This window comes from Scardinius erythrophthalmus (genome assembly GCF_964197995.2).
Source record: "Scardinius erythrophthalmus genome assembly, chromosome: 1".
NCBI lineage: Eukaryota > Metazoa > Chordata > Actinopteri > Cypriniformes > Leuciscidae > Scardinius > Scardinius erythrophthalmus.
Window position 1 is genome coordinate 75,165,602 of NC_138221.1, and position 22,896 is coordinate 75,188,497.

Below are 22,896 nucleotides of genomic sequence, written 5' to 3' on the forward strand. Positions count from 1 at the left end.
AGACGATCTCGTCCTCTTATTGTTCAGTCCACTGTCCCGAAGTGCAGCAGTTTACATGAAAAAGAGCTGCAGAGATAAATTACATTATGATAACTTTGTTAGGGTGTAATATGATTATGGTTAAATTGAAAAATGATAATGGTGAAAATAAAAATCCAAGCAATAACTTTTGAGAGGCTTGGTATAACAGTCAAAAGAACCAATTTTGTCAACAAAAAAAAGTGAAGCGAAGAGAAAAAAGTTAATATATTTTACAATATTTGGCTATTGAGATTTCAGACATTTAAATAATCTTTTTCAATTTGAGATCAGGATAAGTATCTTGTTTTTTTAGTTTCAAAGGGTTCAAAGTTATAAGTGTGGCCCTGTCCCAAATGGCACCCTAAGCACTCGCGGTCTTCGAGGGTGCATATCGACCGCAAAGGGACATTTCTGAAACTTAAAATGAAAAATTGGACACCCGGCCTATGGTCTCTCATGGACTTAACAGACTTGCGTATGCGGCAGCCATTGTAAGTCCACGAGACCAAAAGTGCATATGAAGTGTGTGTTGTATATGAAGTTGTATGGGGGCGGAGCCTGATTATTCCCAACACCTGAGGCCTCTGCCTATATAACAGCTGCTGGTGCCACTTCACCTGGACCTTCAGGAACCAGTAGTGGTTTTGGAGTTTGTTTTTCTTCTGTACAGGATGGTGAGTTGGTTCTTTTGTGTTATTTTTCTCGGGAGTTAGGAAAGTTTTATCTCTGAGCTGCAGTTTAGATTAGTTAGCTCACCTGTCCTTATTTAACTTGTGTATGTTTACATTTTACTAACACAAAAATAACTAACACAAAAGTATCTTCTGGGTCGGCTTACTTGCATATGCATTCCCTCTATTCTAATATAACTAAACAAACAAAAACTCACCCTCCTGTGTAGAAGAAAAACAAACTCTAAAACCACCAACAACTGTTCCCTTTCGAGGGAACTCCCCGCGGTTCAGGTCCCGCGTCCATTGAGGCGGCGCGGCGGCTTAGATCGTGGGGATCGCAGAAGGATCTCGCGCATGAGAACGAGACTGCCGAGGCACTTTCTCGTTCATCATCCGCAGATTCTATAACGCTCGCTCACGACGCAGAAGCCCACGATGTGGTTTCTTCTGCCCGTGACGAGTGTCCGATGCTCGAGCTATCTGCTTCTGAGGGAGTGGAGGTGCTCAGCATTGGGATCGAGGAACATGAGTCACACTCGCCGGTGTTGTTGTAACCCAAAAATAAAGAATTGTCCCACTGCATTGCAATACAGAATCTATATTAGATAAATAACAAGATTTTGTGTGGGTGCGAGGCATGCACAGTCAGCTCCTGAGGGTGCTGGCTGCGTGTTCATTGAGAAATATCTCGACGCACACAGCCGTGCGTTTCGGGGGTTTTTCAGCCTCGCGCCCGTTGACTTTCTTCTCGAGAGATAAAAGCCAAATATATTGTGAACGACTCGAATCTCGCGTTTGCTTAGGCAGCGCGTAGATTATGAGTCTGCAATAAAAGGGATACACGCGATCTGTGAAATAATACTGTTTGGGTGCGAGGCATTCACAATCAGCTCCTGAGAGAGCTGGCAGTGTTTATTGAGAAATATCTCGGGCGCGCGTGCTAAATTCCGTGCGCTTTTGGATGTTTCAACATCGCACCTGATGACTTTCTTCTCGAGGGATGAAAGCCAAATATTATAACGGCTCGAATCTCGCGTTTGCCGAGGCAGCGTGTAGATTACGAGACCGTGTAAATAAATATAAAAACAGTATTGTCTGGTGATTATGGCTGCATTTAATTCTATGAGTTAAAATGATGGAATTGAAATGATGGAATATATTATCTCACTTTAAGAAGTATATAAGATATTTTAATTCAGCCTACCATCTAGACTGTGTTTCACTTATCCAGCGTTTTTGGCTGCATTTAATTCTGAAGAAATTAAGATGAGCAGCGAACGTCGAAAATCGTTTTCTATTTTTTTCCCTGCCGGTCCTCCGCATCAGGAATCGAAAACGAGACGAAGATGGCTGTCCCCCCCATGGGGGGACGAGCAAGAATCGCTCCTCTGCAGAGCCCTCAGGAAATCGATGTTTGTATCCAGCGTCAACTGCGCTTCGGGACGCATGGGTTTTCAGCTAATGCACGCTGTAATGCCCGCCCAAAAAGGCTTGCGGCCAGGCAGTGTTCCTGTCCGCAGATCGGAAACTGTTTTCGATTATTCCCTGCCGGTCCTCCGCTTCAGGGTGTCGAGAACGAAACCGAAAGAGCCTACCCTCTGGGGGAGCCCTCAGGAAATCGATGTCTGTATCCTGCCATAAAGTGAGCTTCAGGCCACATCGCTTTCCAGCGAACGCACACCGTGGTGTTCGCCCCAAAAGCTTGGAACAGGGCACCGACTGTGGTCACAAAATCTTTCTCGACTTTTTCCTGCCGGTCTTCCGCTTCAGGAGGTCGAGAATAGTGCTCGAAATCACCCGAGGTCAGTCTCGAGGGGCTGGTTCCCTTAGTAGATGTTGTAGAAGAATGGCAAAGCCTTCCGAATATATCTATAGGGGTCCTGAATATTATAAAATATGGGTACAGACTGCAGTTCAGTCACCGACCTCCCAAGTTTGCTGGGGTGGTACCAACTGCAGTGGTTCCAGAACAGGCTCGGGTTATGGAACAAGAGGTACAGACTCTACTGGTCATAGGGGCCATAGAAATTGTTCCCCTACCAGACAGGGGGTCTGGGTTTTTATAGCCGGTACTTTATAGTTCCAAAGAAGGATGGCGGGCTGAGGCCGATTTTAGATTTGAGGCAGTTGAATCGTTCTCTGAGGAGATTCAGGTTCAAGATGCTCACTATTCCCATCATCGTGAATCAAATCAGATCCGAGGATTGGTTTGTCACGATAGATCTAAAAGACGCCTATTTTCATGTCTCCATCCTTCCATGTCACAGGAGGTTCCTGAGGTTCGCTTTCGGGGGCGAAGCGTACCAATATCAGGTTCTTCCGTTTGGCCTAGCACTCTCTCCCCGCACGTTCACTATGTGTATGGATGCAGCTCTGGCTCCACTGAGGCTTCAGGGCATCCGTATTCTGAATTATATCGATGACTGGCTCATATTGGCCCAGTATCGAGAAATGGCAGTTCGGCATCGAGATGTCGTTCTTGGCCACATTCAGAATGTGGGGTTGAGACTCAACACTAAGAAAAGTGTGTTAGAACCAGCTTAGAAAACGTCTCGGGTTACGACTGTAACCCTTGTTCCCCGAGAAGGGAACGAGACACTGCGTCGTCGTCGTGACGGCACTATGGGAACGCCCCCAGCGTAACGCATCTGAAGCATGAATGAAATCTGTCCAATCCTGATTGGTGCTGCGTCATGACGTAGTAGATGACGGCATACCCGGAAGATACAAAGGGACGCCGGCTCATACACACGTTAGCTACTTTGCGATGAAGCAAGCGCTCTGAACGTGATAGGTGTGGCGGCGAGACGCAGTGTCTCGTTCCCTTCTCGGGGAACAAGGGTTACAGTCGTAACCCGAGACGTTCCCCTTCGAGGGAACTCGCACTGCGTCGTCGTCGTGATGACACTATGGGAACGCAATGCCCACTATGCCACACCGTAAGCACGCCACCCTAGTGTGAAGCTGGAGACCAGGCACACTTAGGACGCGAGCACTCTGGCGCCAGGCGTCACAGGGAGTTGCAGACTGTAAAATCGTATGAAGGTGTGCGGAGTGGCCCACCCAGCCGCTTCGCAAATATCCTGAAGCGAGGCTCCAGAAAGGAGGGCTACCGAGGAGGCCATGCTCCTGGTAGAATGAGCCCTCACAGCTATAGGTGAAGGCAGATTGCGCACCTGATAAGCCGTGGCTATAGCCTGAACAATCCAATTACTGATTGTCTGCTTGGATGCAGGCAGCCCTTTCTTGGGTGAACCAAAGCACACCAACAACTGGTCTGACTCCTCCACTGAGAGGACCTCTCAAGGTACACTCTCAGGGCTCTGACTGGGCAGAGCAGGTGAAGTCTCCCCTCTTCCGCCGTCACGTGAGGCGGAGGATGGAAGGCCTGAAGAACCACTGACCGTGCCACATTCGATGGCACCTTGGGCACATAGCCCGGTCTAGGATGTAAGATGGCCTTAACTCCGCCAGGGGCAAACTCCAGGCAAGTCGGCATTATAGCCAAGGCCTGGAGATCCCCCACTCTCCTCAGAGAGGTGATAGCAAGGAGAAAGGCCACCTTAAGGGTCAGGTTCTTTGCCTCAGCCGACTCCAGTGGCTCGAAGGGGGCCTCAGCCAACCCTTCAAGTACCACCGCCAGGTCCCAGGTTGGAACTCTGGAGCGAGCCGCAGGCCTCATCCTCCGAGCCCCATGGAGGAAACGTACAACCAGATGGTGCTTCCCCAAAGACCCCTCACCTACAGGCGAGTGGAAAGCCGCAATGGCAGCCACATACACCTTAAGTGTGGACGGGGTAAGACCGGTGGAGAAACGATCTTGGAGGAACTCCAGCACTGAAGCCACTGGGCAGTTAACTGGGTCCACCTCACGCTCTCTACACCAAGTGGAAAACACATTCCACTTCAGGCTGTACAGTCTCCTGGTAGAGGGAGCCCTGGAGCTGAGTAAGGTCTCGACAACATCTGCTGACAGGCCAGCCTCTAGGTACCGAGCCCCCTCAGGGGCCAGACCCAAAGGTTCCACAGCTCTGGCCGGGGGTGAAATATTGTGCCCCCTGCCTGAGACAGCAGATCCCTCCTCAAAGGGACCTGCCACGGGAGGCCGTCTAGCAGAGCTATAATGTCCGAGAACCAAACTCGGGTCGGCCAGCGGGGTGCTACTAAAAGTAGACTGATCCCCTCTCGGCGAACCCGCTCCAAGACTCCCGGGAGCAGAGCGATCGGGGGAAATGATGCACGTCTGCATCATGGCATCCAGCCCCAGCGGAGCTGGATGCCTGAGAGAGAACCACAGTGGACAGTGGGACGTCTCTTGAAACGCAAAGAGATCCACTTCCACCGGGCCAAATCTCACGCATATGGCTTTCACCACCTCTGGGTGGAGTCGCCACTCCCCGGGCCTCAGCCCCTGCCTCGACAGGACGTCTGCTCCCTGATTTTGGTCCCCGGGGACGTACATCGCTCTTAGAGACGACAGTTTCCCCTGGGATCACAGGAGGATCTGGTGTGCCAGTCTGCATAGAGGACGCGACCTCAGACCCCCCTGATGATTCAGATACGCGACTACAGAAGTGTTGTCGCGTGGGCAACCAGAAGTGTTCATATCAGCAGCCATATCACCCTGTAGCCCAAGACTGGTTGCCCACTGAAGCTAAGCAGGGCTGAGCCTGGTTAGTACCTGGATGGGAGACCTCCTGAGAAAACCAGGTTGCTGCTGGAAGAGGTGTTAGTGAGGCCAGCAGGGGGTGCTCACCCTGTGGTCTGTGTGGGTCCTAATGCCCCAGTATAGTGACGGGGAAACTATACTGCCAAAAGAGCACCGTCCTTCGGATGAGACGTTAAACCGAGGTCCTGACTCTCTGTGGTCATTAAAAATCCCAGGATGTCTTTCGAAAGAGTAGGGGTGTAACCCCGGCATCCTGGCCAAATTTGCCCAGTGGCCTCTGTCCATCATGGCCTCCTAATCATCCCCATATACTGATTGGCTTCATCACTGTTTCCTCTCCACCAGTAAGCTGGTGTGTGGTGGGCGTTCTGGCGCAATATGGCTGCCGTCGCATCATCCAGGTGGATGCTGCACATTGGTGGTGGTTGAGGAGATGTCCCCCTTCTATGTAAAGCGCTTTGAGTGTCGAGAAAAGCGCTATATAAATGTAATGAATTATTATAAATTTTTGTCCGAGCGTGTCAGGACATGGTGGCCACGGAGGTCTGGAAAAAAGCTCCTCAGAGCTTTGTAGACCGCCAGCATTTCCAGGCAATTGATGTGCCAGGAAGAGTGTCGGGTCACCCACAGACCTCTCGCAAAGTGGCCGTCCATGACCGCGCCCCAACCAGTAAGGGAGGCATCTGTTGAAACGGTTTTCCGGCAACATGATGCTCCCAGTACTGGTCCCTGGGACAGGAACCAAGGTTTCCTCCATATGACGAGAGAACGAAGGCATCTGCGCGTTACTCTGATCATACGGAACGGATTTCCCCTCGGGGAAAACCCCTTGGCTCTCAACCACCACTGTAGGGGTCTCGTGTGTAGCAGGCCAAAAGGTATGACGTTGGACGCTGCTGCCATGTGCCCCAGCAGTATTTGAAACTGCTTCACAGTGAGGTTGTGGCCTAGCTTCACTCTGGAGACCAACGCCTGTATGGAACCCACCCGAGCAGGAGACATTTGTGCCCGCATCGTCGTGGAGTCCCATACCACTCCCAGGAACGTAGTCCTCTGGGAGGGCGTCAACACGCTTTTCTTCGTGTTGAGTCTCAGCCCCAAGCACCTGATATGAGCGAGAACGACATCTCGATGTCGAACTGCCATATCGTACGACTTGGCCAGTCGTCGATGTAATTGAGTACACAAATGCCCTGGAGTCTCAGCGGAGCCAGCGCTGCATCCATGCACTTGGTGAAGGTGCGAGGGGAAAGAGCTAAGCCAAAGGGAAGAACCCTATATTGGTACGCTTCGCCCCCGAAAGCGAACCTCAGGAACTTCCTGTGACATGGAAGGATGGAGATATGGAAGTATGCGTCCTTCAGATCTATCGTGACGAACCAGTCCTCGAACTGGATCTGACTCACGATGGCTGGAATTGTGAGCATCTTGAACCTGAATCTCCTCAGAGAACGATTCAAGTGCCTGAGATCTATTATTGGACGCAACCCCCCATCCTTCTTGGGAACTATGAAGTACCGGCTGTAGAACCCGGACTCCCTGTCTGGCAGAGGAACACGTTCTATGGCCTCCTTGACCAACAGGGATTAAACTTCCTGTTCCATAACCCGAACCTGCTCTGGACCGACCACAGTCCAGACCACCCCGTTGAACTTCGGAGGAGGGGAGCTGAACTGCAGTCTGTAACCCAGCTCTACAGTACGCAGGGCCCACGCAGATATATTCGGAAGGCATGACCATGCGCCGAGATAATCTACTAAGGGAACCAGCCTCTCGAGGCTGGCCTCGGGTATCAACCGAGACTCGTTCCCGACCCCCTGAAGCGGCTGACCGGCAGGGAGTAGTCGAGAATGATTTTCGGTGTGCATACGCGTTCGCTGCCCAGCCACAGGTCTTTCTAGAGGTGGCTGGAGCGGCGTGCGTACGCGGGAAACCAGTGTGGCCCGAAGCGTGCTGGACGGCGGGAGCACAGCACTGATTTCCCGAGAGCTCCGGAAAGGAGGCGACCTCAATCGCTTCACCCCGGGGGGGACAGCTCTCAGCGGTCTGGCCGCGTCTAGGACCGCTTAGAGGAAGCCTTCTTTGCCTGAAGGACGGTCCTCAGATCGACCTTAGGCTCCGAAGGCTTACCTCGAGAGCGCCGCCTCCTTTGCCAGGCTCCCTCGGGAGGGGCGCGGGTGGCGACACTCTCTTTTTGCACCTGACAGTGCGAGGAGCTGGAAGACGGCCGAGGCTGCCCTTTAAAGGCAACCTTCCTCGAAGAGCTGGAGCGACGGGGGAGATACTGCTGGAAGGCAGCTGACTGCTTTCTCACCTCCTGAAACATCCCGACGACGGTATCAACCGCGCCGCCGAAAAGGCCAGAAGGCGAGATCGGAGAATCTAAGAGAAAATGTTTTTCCCTCTCTTTCATCCCCGACAAATTCAACCACAAATGTCTCTCCACACACACCAAACCAGCCATGGAGCGGCCGATGGCACGGGCCTTCCTGAGCTCCAAAATATCCTCTGGAGATGGACCCTGGCCCTCATCCAGCTCCTTGAGGAGGTCGGCCTGGTATGCCTGCAACACCGCCATGGTGTGCAGACAACCACCAGCCCGCCCGGCCGCCATATAAGCCCTGCCCACCAGCGCTGATGTATCGCGGCACGGCTTAGTGGGCAGTACCGGAGCCTTAAGGGATGATGCGGCCTCGGGAGAAAGATAGCTCGCGAGAGCTTCCTCTACCCGAGGCAATGTCCCATAACCACACTCAGCCGCCCCCAATACATTAGCAAAATCAAGTACTGGGGGATTAGAGAGCCTGGCTGAGTATGGTTTGTCCCATGACTTGCACAACTCATTGTGCAAGTCAGGGAAAAATGGAAGACCCCAGCGTGGAGGTTGAGATTTGCGCTTGAAAAACCTCTCATCTAGCTTACTAGGTGGCTGGATTTGAGGTTCCTCTTGTGGCCAATCGATGTTAAGCTTGGCCACAGCGCGTGTCAAAACCTCCACAAGCTCCTCTTGAGCGGGTGCGTGAGGTGGCGTTTGCGTGCTCTCGAGCCCCACATCACCCGCCTCGATGTCTAAATCATCTGACTCCTCAGAGTCAGACAATTGTAACACCGGGTCCTCCGCCTCGCGGGCTTCCACAGGGGGCGGAAGAACGTCTGAATCATCAGACGAGGACAGGGAAGATGCCGGGGCAGTCCCATGTCCCGCTGATAAATCCATTTGTGAGCCCCACGTTCTGCGGCGCCGCGCTGCCTCGGCAACGGCGGGTCCAGAACCGCGGGGCTTGCGAGCCTGGCCGTGCTGATCAAACACAGCGAGCCGTGAGCGCAACACCCTCAGCGGCAGCTTCTCACACTCGCTACAAGCGGCTCCCTCGAGAGCCGCTCTAGCGTGCTGCACGCCGAGACAGCACACACACAGCTGATGTGTGTCCATGCCCGAAAGATAACGCGGACACAGATGCACACATCTTCTGAACTGCTCGCTTGACATGCTCATAGATATGCTTGTGAACTGTATAAAAGGCTGACAGAAACACAGAGCGCTTTAGCTAAAGAGCAAAAAGCTAACGTGTGTATGAGCCGGCGTCCCTTTGTATCTTCCGGGTATGCCGTCATCTACTACGTCATGACGCAGCACCAATCAGGATTGGACAGATTTCATTCATGCTTCAGATGCGTTACGCTGGGGGCGTTCCCATAGTGCCGTCACGACGACGACGCAGTGCGAGTTCCCTCGAAGGGGAACTACTTTTCTGGGCGTGGTATGGAATTCGGTTACGATGCAGGCACGTATGTTTCCCGCACGTATCGAATCCATCCTGATGTCAGGGATAAAGCTAGGCCTGCCATCACTGTAAAACAGTTTCAAAGACTGCTGGGCCTCATGGCAGTGGCATCCAACATAATTCCTTTGGGCCTTCTTCACATGAGGTCCCTTCAGTGGTGGCTCAAAGCCAAGGGGTTTTTCCCCCAAGGGGAATCCGTTCCGTATAATAAAGGTTACGCGCAGATGCCTTCGTTTCCTATTTATATGGAAGAATCCTTGGTTCTTGTCCCAAGGGCCAGTATTAACCCTCTGGGGTCTGAGCTGTTTTCTGGGCCCTGGAGGTGTTCTGACATGCTCTGACATTTGTGGTTATTTCTGTTACTTGTGACATTTTCATGGCTAAAGTCTAATTACACTGTATTCAGCACAAACTCTACTACAATAATATATCAGCAGCATGTATGTAAAAGTTTGTAGTTTTGAGATAATGACATTTATGCGTGGTTTGTGAAAATACAAAAATAAATTCTCACTGAAATAAGGTCATGAAACCCATACTGATTATTTCTTCACAAGACTTTTGAAAATTCTATGACGTAGCCTAGAATATTTGCTCTAAAACTATGTGAGAATCACCCTGACTGCTCATTCAGAGAAGACAATATATTGATTTAAAAATTTTACGACGTGTTTTGTGTGATAAAGCAATATGCGAAGGGGCGGATCATCTCATTAATATGAAAGCTTTCCACACCTGAGAAAGACAAAGAACCTCCCTAATGGCCCTATTAGGAGCTTATCAGGGCCCATCATTCTGACCACCCTTGCACAAAGAATGAGGAGATTTAAAAAAGAATGGCTTTTAAAATTGTTTGGATTTATTTACAACACAACATAATCCAAAGATACACAACAAAAAAGTACCATGTTCATGTACAGAGACATGTACTGTGAATGTTGAAGTCAGCAGGAGTGGCATCTAGGCCCTGAAAAAAAAAAAAAAAAAAAGTGAACATACTGATATCAAGAGAAAGGCCTGCACGATTTTGGGAATACATTTTAGATTTTTCTTGTTAAAATTGCTTTTTAAAATTCACAGAATACACACACACACTCACACAAATGTTTCCAACAATATATTATATAATGAACACCAGGTTTTTTGTGCCTTGTAGGTATAGGCTATGCGCAGTGCTGCATAAAATAATAACAATATAGCAGCCTATATATATTTTCAAAAAGATTTCAGTAACAACTAAGCTAGAGAAAAATATATTGATTATCATGTTACTTCAAATGTTTCCATTTGTTATGATGATATGAAATGAGATAATAGTAAAAACATGAAGCCGTTTGGAGCGTTTTGCTTTTCCAAAATCATGATACATTCAAACGCGATCGCGATCAAAAATATGATGCATTAAAACGCGTTCGCGATCAAAAATATGATACATTCAAATGCGATCGCGCTCAAATATAAAACATTATGGTTACCATATACATATCTACGTTTGAGCAGATATCCACAAACACAGTAACAGTAAACACGGATCTAAATATTATAATATTCACCATATATATAGCAACAGTTCAACTGCAATGTGAAATTTATGCAACAATAGCAAACTAATATGTAAGAATTTCTTACCTTATCTTCCTTGTCTTCAAATATCATTCTTCTTCTTCTGATGTAAATCCAATGTAAGCTCAGGCACGTCTTTCAAACTCGACAAAAAGTGAAGTGTTTTGTTGTTGAGGTAATGAGGGCGATCGCGTTCCATGTGGAGATTTGCATGTGAATATCTTTTGCGCGAGTGGGCGTGGTAAATTAAAAAATAATTAGGAAGCGTTTGCGAAGCTGGACATCTTGTTGGTTTTATACAAATTACTTAAACAGAGAATATTTGTTTTCGTTTTGAATCCGATCATTTAAAAGTACACACTTAAATGTTTATAAAGGTGTATGGCTCATAAATGTGTGACAAGTATTCGCTGAGTTTTGTTTCAGTTTATAGACGTGCTCAAGAAAAAAAAGTTCACGGAGAGGCAGAACGCACACCCTGTTTATTTTCTTTATTTTACAAAAGCACAATGTTTTGATTTGATTGGAAGTGGACACATACAAAAGTAGAAATACCACAGATTCTTTTTTTATATTTCTTTTTTCTGTATGACCATAAATGACGGAGAAATTTAAGTTTATAGTGCTACAATGTGGAGAAAATGCAGCAAAACGCGCCCGCGCGTTTGTCGACCTCAGAGGGTTAAGGGCGTCATGTTGCCGGAAAACCGTTTCGACAGACGCTTCCATCACTGACTTGGGCGCGGTTATATGGTCGCTTTGCCAGGGGTCTGTGGCAGGACCATCATCATTCTTGGCATATAAATTGCCTAGAAATGTTGGCTGTGTTCAGGGCTCTGAGGAGTTTCCTCCCAGACATCAAAGGTTACCACGTCTTGATACGTTCGGACAATACATCAGTGGTAGTGTATCTGAACCGACAAGGGGGACTCAGATCGCGCCCTCTATCCAGATTGGCGCATCAAATTATTTTATGGTCCCAAGGGAAAATATTATCTATAAGAGCAATATATGTCCCGGGGGTTCAGAATCAGGGAGCAGACATCCTGTCGAGGCAGGGGCTGAGGCCCGGGGAATGGAGACTCCATCCAGAGGTGGTGGAGCTTATATGGCAGAGGTTTGGACCAGTGGAAGTGGAGCTGTTTGCGTCTCGAGGGACGTCCCACTGTCCACTTTGGTTCTCCCTCACTCATCCAGCCCCGCTGGGGTTAGATGCCATGGTACAGGCCTGGCCGAGGCTTCACCTGTACGTTTTCCCCCCGATTGCTCTGCTCCCGGGAGTCCTGGAGAGGGTCCGTCAGGAGGGCATCAGTCGTCTTCTGGTAGCCCCGTTTTGGCCGGCCCGAGTATGGTTTTCGGACTTAATTTCACTCCTGATAGCTCCGCCATGGCAGATTCCTCTGAGGAGGGATCTGTTATCTCAGGCGGAGGGCACTATATTCCATCCTCGCCAGAACTGTGGAAATTGTGGGTCTGGCCTCTGAGGGGGCTCAGTACCTAGATGCTGTTCTATCATTCGGGGTGCACGGAACCATACTTATCTCTAGGGTTCCGTCTACTAGGAGATTATATGACCTTAAGTGGAAATGTTTTTCCGCTTGGTATAGAGAACAATAGTTAGGCTCAGTTAAGCTGTTAACCGTTGCCAGTGCGCCCGCGCACTGAAGTGTTTTTTTTTTTATTTAGTTCAAAGTTACTATCAGATTTAATGTTATACCTTGACAAACTATACATCATTAAAAAGATATAATACTCAAGTTTCAGTATTTGACCACTATTGTATTCTGAGAAACTTGTAGCGACAGTTATTTCTTAATTTCTGTCAGGAGTTATGAAATGAAAAAAATGAGTCGATACCTTTAATATGAATTATGCGCGTCAGCCGCTTTCATTCATAAAAAAAACTCCGTGCCGTCGTCATGACAGCGATACACAAAACAACTTCACTCAGGGCTTTTAGCTCAAAACTGTGCAGATTTGGAAAAATATTGATAGATTCTCATAGGTTTACATCAGATTTCTATTGACAGGAATAATATTTATTGAATTTATACCCAAATGCGTCGATGTAATCTTCATGAGCGTTTGGCACTCTCATTTACTTTGTTTTCAATTCATACCAATAGCCTGAGGGCGCTATATGCACAATAATAACCCATATATGGAACATGAAGAATAGTGATGGGAAGTCCGGTTCTTTTCCGCGAACCGGTTCTTTCGGACAGTTCGTTTCAATGAACCGGTTCAAAAAACCGGTTCACCAGTTCTTTTACGTTATCACGTAATGACGTCAATTCTATCATCCCGGCGGATAAAAATACATTCAAATAAAGGCATTTGTTATCATAACTTCAGTTAAATAATAGTACTCATCGTCATAATCATCTTGGATAGGTTGCTTACATTTACGTTTTGAAAATGAACCCTGTAGTAGGCCTAAGGCGATGCGCAAACGCGGATGTTTTACATGTCTTGAAGTGAATAAACTGTTCTTCATCATTTTTATTTTATTTGTAATTAAATAAACTTACATTTCGCCGAATTCGGCCCCTCATTCAAGTCCTTGGTTCACCCGTGCTCATGTATCAGCACAGCACAGTGACAGTATAAACACAGCATCAGTTGGCCAAAAGAAAGTTCGGTTCAGAGACGGTGCGATCACGCATGCGCAGTCTTTCCAGCTCATCGGTTCTCTGTATCGAACGTGTCCGAAAGATACAGTTCTCGGTTCTGTTCTGGTGATCCGAGAACTGCTGCAACAACCAGTTCTTGACTCGAGAACCTTAGCATATGCCTGTGTGTGAGCTGAGAACTACTGAAACCTTACTAGGCTATAACCTTCAGTCGACAAAACTAAAAACTCGATGCATGTCTTCAGTATGTTTAATACGTTATGTTTTGATTTACACATTATAAACATTTACTTTGCACCCTTTAAAACCTTGGCAAGAGTTTACGTCAAAAATGTTTATAAACTTACTTAGAAATTAAATGATCTGTTCCAGAAAATAATGTTTTAGTAGGCTATAATAATAAATGTTTAGTTTTACAATCCATTCATTGTGTTTCCAATCTTTAAAATAATACAGTGAAAAGGCAGTAGCCTATGTGATAAACATGTTTCTAACATGTTTTATTTTGTTACACTTATTGCCCCTCCAGGAGATCTATGAGGCAGCCGGTTGGGCTACCCCGCACATTTTATCAGGTTTTATAGTCTGCACCTCCCTAGTACGCCTGGCGCACGTATGCTCTAGTCCTAGCTGAGTGTCTGAGATCAGTTTCACTCTAGGGCAGGCCTTTTTCGGTGCGTGGCCTAGTGGGCATTCGTTCCCCGAAGAGTGCTTTTCAACGATGCAGTGCGAGTTCCCTCGAAAGGGAACGTCTCGGGTTATGACTATAACCCTTGTTCCCTAAGAAGGGAACGAGACACTGCGTCGTCCTGCCACGCCCCTCAATGCCTGAGAGCGACTTGCTTCATCGCGAGGCTAATGTGTGTGTGTGCCAGCGTCACTTTTATGCATCCGGTTATGCCGTCACATGTTACGTCATGACGCAACACCAATCAGGATTGGATTAGTTTCATTCATACTTCAGAGGCGCACGCTAAGGGAGCGTCCCCAAAGAGTCATTTTCAACGACGCAGTGTCTCGTTCCCTTCTCAGGAAACAAGGGTTATAGTCATAATCCGAGACGTTTTCCTGACAGCTCTTAAAGGGATAGTTCACCCCAAAATTTAAATTCTGTCATTAATTACTAACCCTCATGTCGTTCCAAACCCGCTAGACCTTCGTTTATCTTCAGAACACAAATGAAGATATTTTTAATGAAATCTGAGAGCTTTCTGACCCCTTCAGAAACAGCAACGCAATGATCAACAAAAGCAACTTCATTTACATTAAGAACAGGATAAAAGGTTTAAGATTTGGATGTTCTGGGTTCATTCTGACGCCGGTGAACCCAAGGTGCTTTGTGTACCTTGTCACTGCTATGCTGTAATAAACTTCATTTTTGAGATCTTCGACGTCCACATAATTTTGTCTTACAAACCTTAAGTTTATCAAGCGACGAGAATACTTTTCATGTGCAAAAAACAACAACATAAATAAGAGATCAGCACTTTGGCCGTGAGCAGCGCGACTCATGCGTGTGATTCTGACTCACAGGAGCTGGCCAATGAAGAGGCGGCGTTCTGACGTAGGACCCGGAAGCGCTGCACTGTGTTTACTATGTGGACAGCGTTAGAGTCTGACACGGATGAGAAGAAATTGTTGAATAAAGTCATTATTTTTGTTTTGTTTTTGCACACAAAAAGTATACTCTTCACTTCATAACATTAAGGTTGAACCACCGTCACATGGACTATTTTAATGATATCTTTACTGCCTTTCTGGACCTTGAAAGCGGTCATTGCGTTGCTGTTTGTAAAAACAATGGGTCGTACATTAATATTAATATTAGCTCAAATGATCTATAGGGAATTTTAATAATTAATCATGAATATGATTAATATTTTGTATGTTACAGTTACATTAATTTATCGCAGCTGAACTAGATTGATATATGAACGATTACCATAACGGGTTATGGTTCGTCATTAATACATCAATTGTTCTTATTTCAGCTCGAAGTTATGGGATAACTTTAATGGAATTAATTTAGTTATCAAACAATCTGTTTGTCCAGCGAACAGATTGTACGTAAGATTAAATTAACTCTCAAGGAAAATTATCCTTCTTACAAACACGAGAAAGAGTATCTTTTCCAGGCCTTGAAAAGACACTCTCGGTGTCTGTAGACTAAAATTAGGTTACTTAAATCGTAGCCTACCAAGGTAAAGCATATAGCTAAGATCGAACATTTCAGGGACTAAGTAACATGGGCAATTAAAACAGAGTCAGTCAAGGACATATGGAATTTAATAATTAGACTAATACTACATCGAAACTACGAGTATACACAGAGTAAATACATATTTACAACAGAAACATACGGATGAAAACATTACAAGACCAAACGGATAACAGATGAGATAGGGAGAGGATGAAAGGGAGAAAGTGAAACTAAAGTTCAGGATGAGAGAGATCACCGAGATGCTCTCTCTCATCGCAAAAACACAGGTAACCTTTTGAGAGACAGCAAGGAATCAAATCACATTAAAAGTTCAATTAACTTATCTTGCAAAATGGTTCTCTTTGTTGCTGAAGAACGCAGAGTTCATGCGTGTGTCCTAAGACCATCGTGCGTGTGTTTCTTTAAGAAAGCCGGGCTCGCGCTCTTGTGTCTTCTGGTGAGCGCGGTAGCGGGGTTTTCGAAAGAGTCTTTCTCTCTGAGTTGAAGTTGTCTGCTGCGTTTGCTTCATGGAGTCCGAAGACGAAAATAAAGAAAAGACTTAAAGAAAATTGAAAACGCTCCCAAAGGGAGCCATAAGGTCTTCTCGCTGACGAGGCGGGTTCGTGAAAGTGCAGGAACAAAAACAAGACGAAAGGAAATACAGAACAGAACTGAACGGAACGCGGAGTGTAACCGCTTTTCTAGGGCACAGGAATTTCACTCCTCCCTGGGGCTTGAGCCAATTGGAATGCGAAATTCCAGGCGGGAGAAAAGTTCTTTGTCTCACTATGAGTTTGATTTGCATGTTTTATGGCAGTCTTAGGATCATGCCATTTCTACGTTAAACAATTATAACTGCAGTAAAATGCATTTTATCATAATTTGGTATCCATATCTTTCCTACGGGTATATGGAGGTTTAATTCAAGACCAAATTTGGTATGTTTAAAAGCTACGGCCTAGAAGTACCTTCTTACTCTGTAAGATAAGTATTAAAAGTTCGATTAACAAACTGGGAATAAGACTAACCTAAAATGTGATGTGCATTTACAAGTGGGAATGAAAATTAGACTTTTTAAAAAGATCCACATGGCATATCTATGATTGCAACGGTGCACATCTGAAACATTATTCCTTTAAGGTTTACAAGAATACAACAACCCATCACACAGAAGAACAATCGTGGAAAAGAGAAATTACATTCAGGTTTACATATTTCTTCAATGGTTATACATATAGAAAATGTAGGATTTAAGTAGGGTTAAAGATTAACACTGCTCCACTCCTAAAATCTTTGTTGCTGGACATTCCTTTAGGCAATAAAACAGCAAAGTGGGGGGAAGGCAATTGCCAGAGAATATTGTTGAACATTCTCTTACTAAAACACTATTGATTAAAGAATACATTTCAAAACCACACCTCTATTATAAAGCCAAACTAAATCACACATGCCTAATGTAATTGTACATAAATTAAAGTATATTCTATCCTAATTTAAACACAAAGGGATGTTTGTGTGTGTTTGTGTGTGTGTAGAAAGTTTCAAGTTTCGTTATCTCTCTGTGGTCCAGAGAGGGGAAAGGGGGGTTCGGAATGTCTCTGAGGTGAAATTAGTGTCGTAAAAGTCAATTGGCCGACTAGCTGGAGCCAAAGCAACTGATTTACCTTCGGGGGTTCAGAGTGGGACAGCAAGAAGGAATGTGCGTTTATGTTCTGATTCAATGAGCCATGATTCATAGCCAATGTGGCTACATGTTTTTGGAGGGGTCATAAAGCTCTCAGATTTCATCAAAAATATCTTATTTTGTGTTCCAAAGATGAATGGAGAAAACTGGAGCCACACATGTTTGCTTGACCAATAAAAAACTGAACACTTCTGTGTCATAATCAACCACTTCTGAGGAGAAACACTTAAAACTGCTCTGGGAACTGAAATAGAGACATCACTCATTAATAACATGTTAAACGTGTGTGTGTTTATGAAGAGATGATCAAACTCACCTGATACTGTCAGTGTAACTCCATCACTGTGATGTGATGTGCGTGATCCTTCAGTCTCTGTCCCATAACAGAAGTATTTACCTGCGTCAGACTCAGTAACAGAACTGAATGTGTGTTGCTGTCCTTCACTGAAAACACTGGTTAAACCTTCTTTATACCAGTTGTAGCTCCAGCTAGTGACTCCTCCATCATATATGACACATCTGAGAGTGACTGTCTCTCCTCTGAATACATGATGATGATCAGGTTTAATGGTCACTCTGGGTTTTGGTCTTTCTGGAGAACAACAACAATTAACATTGAAAATAATGTGATAAATAATATAATAAAATAAATACAAATAATGAAATGTGCTGTTTTTATTGTACGAGCAGTTACAAAACACTAAATCAAGTTAAACTGAAGTGTTGTTCTCTATGTTTATATAGTGTCTTATAAATCATTTTCATATAGTGTTCTCAGAGCAGTTCATTATGAGAGGAAAAACACTTGCCATGTATTGTCACTGCTACTGGATCACTGTAATGTGTGTTATATCCTCCTCTTCTTGCTCTGCATCTGTACTCTCCTCCATCAGAGACTTTCACAGGACTGATTGTTTTAGTTGCAGCTTCAGGAGATTCAGTGTTTGAGTCTTTACTCCAGAGAAACTCCCATCCATTCCCTGACTGATCCAGCTTACATCTCAGAGTAACTGAGTCTCCAGTGAACACTGAACTCTGTGGCCACACAGTCAGAGTTGGTTTGGGAACATCTGTCAATATAAAGTCGTGAGATGTGAACGTTTTTCAGCAGATCTCATTCTCTCACTGGTAAACTAGTGCATTTTTATTTCACAAACAATATAATAGAGCCGCCAGAATCAATTACTGGAACAAACAAGGTGAACAATCACTCAGCGCAATGCAAAGAGTTAAAGGACAACAAAGGTGTGAAGACCCTCCTATGTGGAGTGCAAACCCACATCCTTTAGGTCAGCAGCCCTGAGCTCAACGCAGGGTTTCACACCACCTACATCCACACAGCAGTCAGAGACACACATCAGTTACCACAGGGTCACAAACTGGCAGTGTTGTTCAAATGACTCTGTTGTTGCAGCAACTCCAATCATTTTTATTAAATCTGTAGACTTAATGTCAAAACATATTTTATATTTCTAAATTCTGCATAAAAACGTTTTCATATGAGTGAATGTTTTTGTCACACCTCAGAACCGCCTGTTTGGTGTTACTCACAACACATGAATCATTTATATAACTTATTTAAAAAGCTGTATTTATAATCATGACACTCATTTCATTGCTGGTGTCACAGGATGAAGAAGAGGGAAGACGGACTGAAGACGAGGTTATCAAATATAAACAGGTTTTTGATAACAAGAAGGCAAGAGGAGTAACAGTGTGCAGAGGAGTAGAAACGTAACAAACACTGCCATACACGAACATCAACCGACAACTAAAGACTGAACACAGAGGAACTAAATACACAGAGGAACGAAATAAATGACGAACAGCTGTGATGAATGAATGTCCACGGTAACTGATGAGTGGAGGGAGAAAACAAACAAAGGAAAACGTGATGAATGAAAAAAACTGAAAGTCCATGAACCCGAGACTAAAGGTGAATGAGTGCAGATGACTGTGATCCACAACAATCTTTTAAAAAAAAGTTAAGAAAGTTCTTAAGATAAATTCCAAGAAGTTTGTAATCTTCCTTTGGGGATTTAAGACAGGTTAGAGGTTATCCTGACTTTAAGAAGTTATTTAAGATGATTTATTTAAGAAGTTATTTAAGATGAGTAATAACAGTAAATTATGTATAATTACATGCAAATTATTAATAACAATTACACTGTAACAATGAAACCTTAAAAATTTTGTCTTAAGAACAATCGTAAAAAGAAAGATAAGAACATTCTTAAGAAAAGTTTTTGGCAATACAAAATATTCTTATCTTTTTTTTCCCCCTTAAGTTAGAAAATAAGAAGAAAATAGCAGTTAAGAAGATTTTTATTCCTAAGATTGTTTTGTGAATCCGGCCCCTGGTTTGTAACAGAATCACACATTTGTAATGAGATTTATGAATCAAATTCACTCACCTTGAGTGTGTCCAGAGTGGATGTTTGAAATCAGCACTGAAAACACAAAGTAAAAAAGAAAGAAAACTCATGAAAGATTGTGTATTTTAAATGTTCCTATAAAGATCATCAAACTCATCTGTTGATTATCCAGATTTTTGGAATCTTATTTGCAAAGGTCTTCCCATGAAGTAAATAGCTGTGTTTCTCTTAGGCGTCTCTGGATGTCTTTTGCTTGTAAATTAGCTTTAGGTATAAAGGTCTGTCCCACAGACAGATATTTGGGTTCAGACTCTCTGAAGACAGACTAACATGATTGCTGAAGAATGTGCTGCTCTGATACCTTCAGTAAATTCTTCTCTCCACAAGAACTTATTTTATGTAGAAGAGAAATCGACTACACTGGCAAGCCACCAAAGTGACAGTTCAGCCAAACACAGGATAATCTGACAATTATTACACTGTGAACATGGAGCTGAAGCTGATCAACCTTCTATTATACTTTACACATAAAAACTCTAGCATGTTTCTCAGCTTCACAACACAAAAATGTTTAATTTCTCTTTAAAAAAGCATTAAACTGAGTGAGTGAACAAACAGACTGACCCAAACACAACAGAGTGCATTTCTCTTTCACAAACAGCCCTAACTGCTCAGATCCTTCTTTCACTCATGAGCTAGAGCTGGATTTGAAGCTCCGAGAGCATGAACAAATATATATATATATATATATATTTCCAGGAACACAATCCTATTCCTAATACAAGTGAGAGAAATAATACTCACAGAGCAGAAGAGGAAGTTGACTGAGCTCCATACTGACTGAATAATGACAGACAGTTAAACACAGACTGAGTTAAAGCCTCAAGACTTCCTGATACATAGTCAGATCTTTAGGAACATAATGACAGATTAAAGAGGACATACAAATGTGCCTCATGTGTTACAGAAAACCTTAAAGCGCGTATCGAGACCAGAGTGAATGGAGAAGTAGCACATCTACTTCGAGCAGAAATAGCTACACTTCTGTGCAAAAGGGCTATAGAACCGGTTTCCCCTTCCATGAGCGAGTTGGGCTTTTACAGCCGTTATTTCCTCGTTTCCAAGAAGGACGGAGCTCTCAGACCAATTTTGGATCTGAGACATTTGAACAAGGCTCTTATGAGAAGACCGTTCAAAATGCTCACAACCAGACAAATTCTCGCGCAAATTCGCCCGAGGGACTGGTTTATATCTCTCGATCTAAAAGACGCGTACTTTCAGATTCAGATAATACCCCGTCACAGGCCATTCTTGAGATTCGCCTTCGACGGTCAGGTATATATTAGGTATATAGTACACGGCCCGCCTGTCGACACAGCACACCTTCCGGCCGGGCAGCACCGCACCTCTCAAAACATTTCAGAGGTAACTGGGTTGTATGGCCTCAGCCGCAGCAGTGCTTCGGCTGGGTCTTTTACGAATGCGCCCGCTACAACGCTGGCTGAATGCCCGAGTGCCTCACAGATCATGGGCTTCCGGCGGTGTTCGCATCAGAGTGTCTCAGAGCTGCGTTTCAGCTCTGAAGCCCTGGTTAGCGGCCGAATGGTACCAGCGGGGAGTGACAATGGGAGCTATCTCACACCGCAAAATTATCTCGACGGACGCTTCCACCTCAGGCTGGGGCGCTCTGTTCGAGGGCAAACCGGCTTTTGGCCTATAGTCAGACCGGGAAAAATGCCTCCACATAAACTGTTTGGAGATGATGGCGGTCGAGAACGCGCTCAAGCGCTTCCTCCCATTCATACGGGATCACCATGTGCTAGTCCGCTCGGACAACATGTCCGTGGTATCCTATGTGAACCGACAGGGCGGTGTCAGATCCAGGAATCTGTGCAGGCTGACAGAACACCTTCTCGTGTGGGCTTACCGCTCGCTGAGAGCCGCGCACGTGCCGGGCCACCTGAATGTCGGTCCAGACAGACTGTCCAGGGACAACATTCCCCCGGGAGAATGGTCTCTGCACCCCCAGACAGTCCAGTTTCTCTGGCGCCTATTCGGCACAGCGGAGATCGACCTCTTTGTGTCGAAAGACAACGCTCAATACCCGAAGTTTTATTCGAAGAGCGAGGACGCGCTGTCCCAGACATGGCCCAGCCTCCCGCTGTATGCTTTTCCTCCGATCTCCCTGTTGCCACAGGTCATTTCGAGGATCAGAGAAACGCACCACTCAGTGCTGCTTATAGCCCCGCGATGGGAAAACCAAACTTGGTACCCAGAGCTAGTGAGGCTGTCGCACTCACCCCCATGGCCGATCCCGGTGAGAAAGGATCTCCTCTCCCAAGCCGGTGGATCGATCTGGCATCCCCATCCAGAGCGCTGGTCGCTGCATGCATGGGTGATCAACGGATACCCGTTGACCTGTCAGAGGGAGTCATGAACACGATCACACAGTCGAGAGCCCCCTCCACGAGACGGCTCTACGCGTCTAAATGGTCGGTGTTTTCTAAATGGTGCGCTACTAAAAACTTGGATCCACGCGCATGCGGGGTCCCGCGGGCGCTCTCCTTCTTACAAGAGCTGTTGGAAAAGGGCAGATCCCCTTCCACACTCAAAGTATATGAGGCCGCTATTGCAGCGTTCGCTGAGACTACGCGCGGCCGGGCAATGGGAAGGAATGAGCTCATTATCCGCTTCCTCAGAGGAGCTAGACGGATGAATCCCCCGCGGCCCCCCTCGGTTTCTTTCGTGGGATCTGTCCTTGGTCCTAGCGGCCCTAAAGGCTTTTCCCTTTGAACCGCTTGAATCCGCGGATCTATCTGTCGCTTAAAAACCGTTTTTCTGATAGCTCTGTCTTCAGTCAAACGAGTGGGTGATTTGCACGCGCTATCTGTTAGCCCTGCATGTCTTGAGTTCGGGCCGAATGACTCGAAAGTCATTCTCAGACCGAGACACGGTTACATCCCCAAAGCGATTGGAACCCCGTTTAGGGCACAAGTTATTTCCCTCTTGGCTCTGCCAGCATCCGATAGTGGGGACAGTGATAGCCTCCTATGCCCTGTCCGGGCGCTGAGAGTTTACATCACGCGCTCCACCGCTTTCAGGCGTTCAGAGCAGCTCTTTGTTTCCTTCGGCGGACGCACCAAGGGTCTTGCCGCCTCGAAGCAGAGCTTGTCCAGGTGGATAGTGGACGCGATCGCAGCAGCTTATGCCTCCAGACACCTGCAGTGCCCTCTGGGCATCAGAGCCCACTCCACTAGAGGCATGGCCTCGTCGTGGGCCTGGTCCAGCGGAA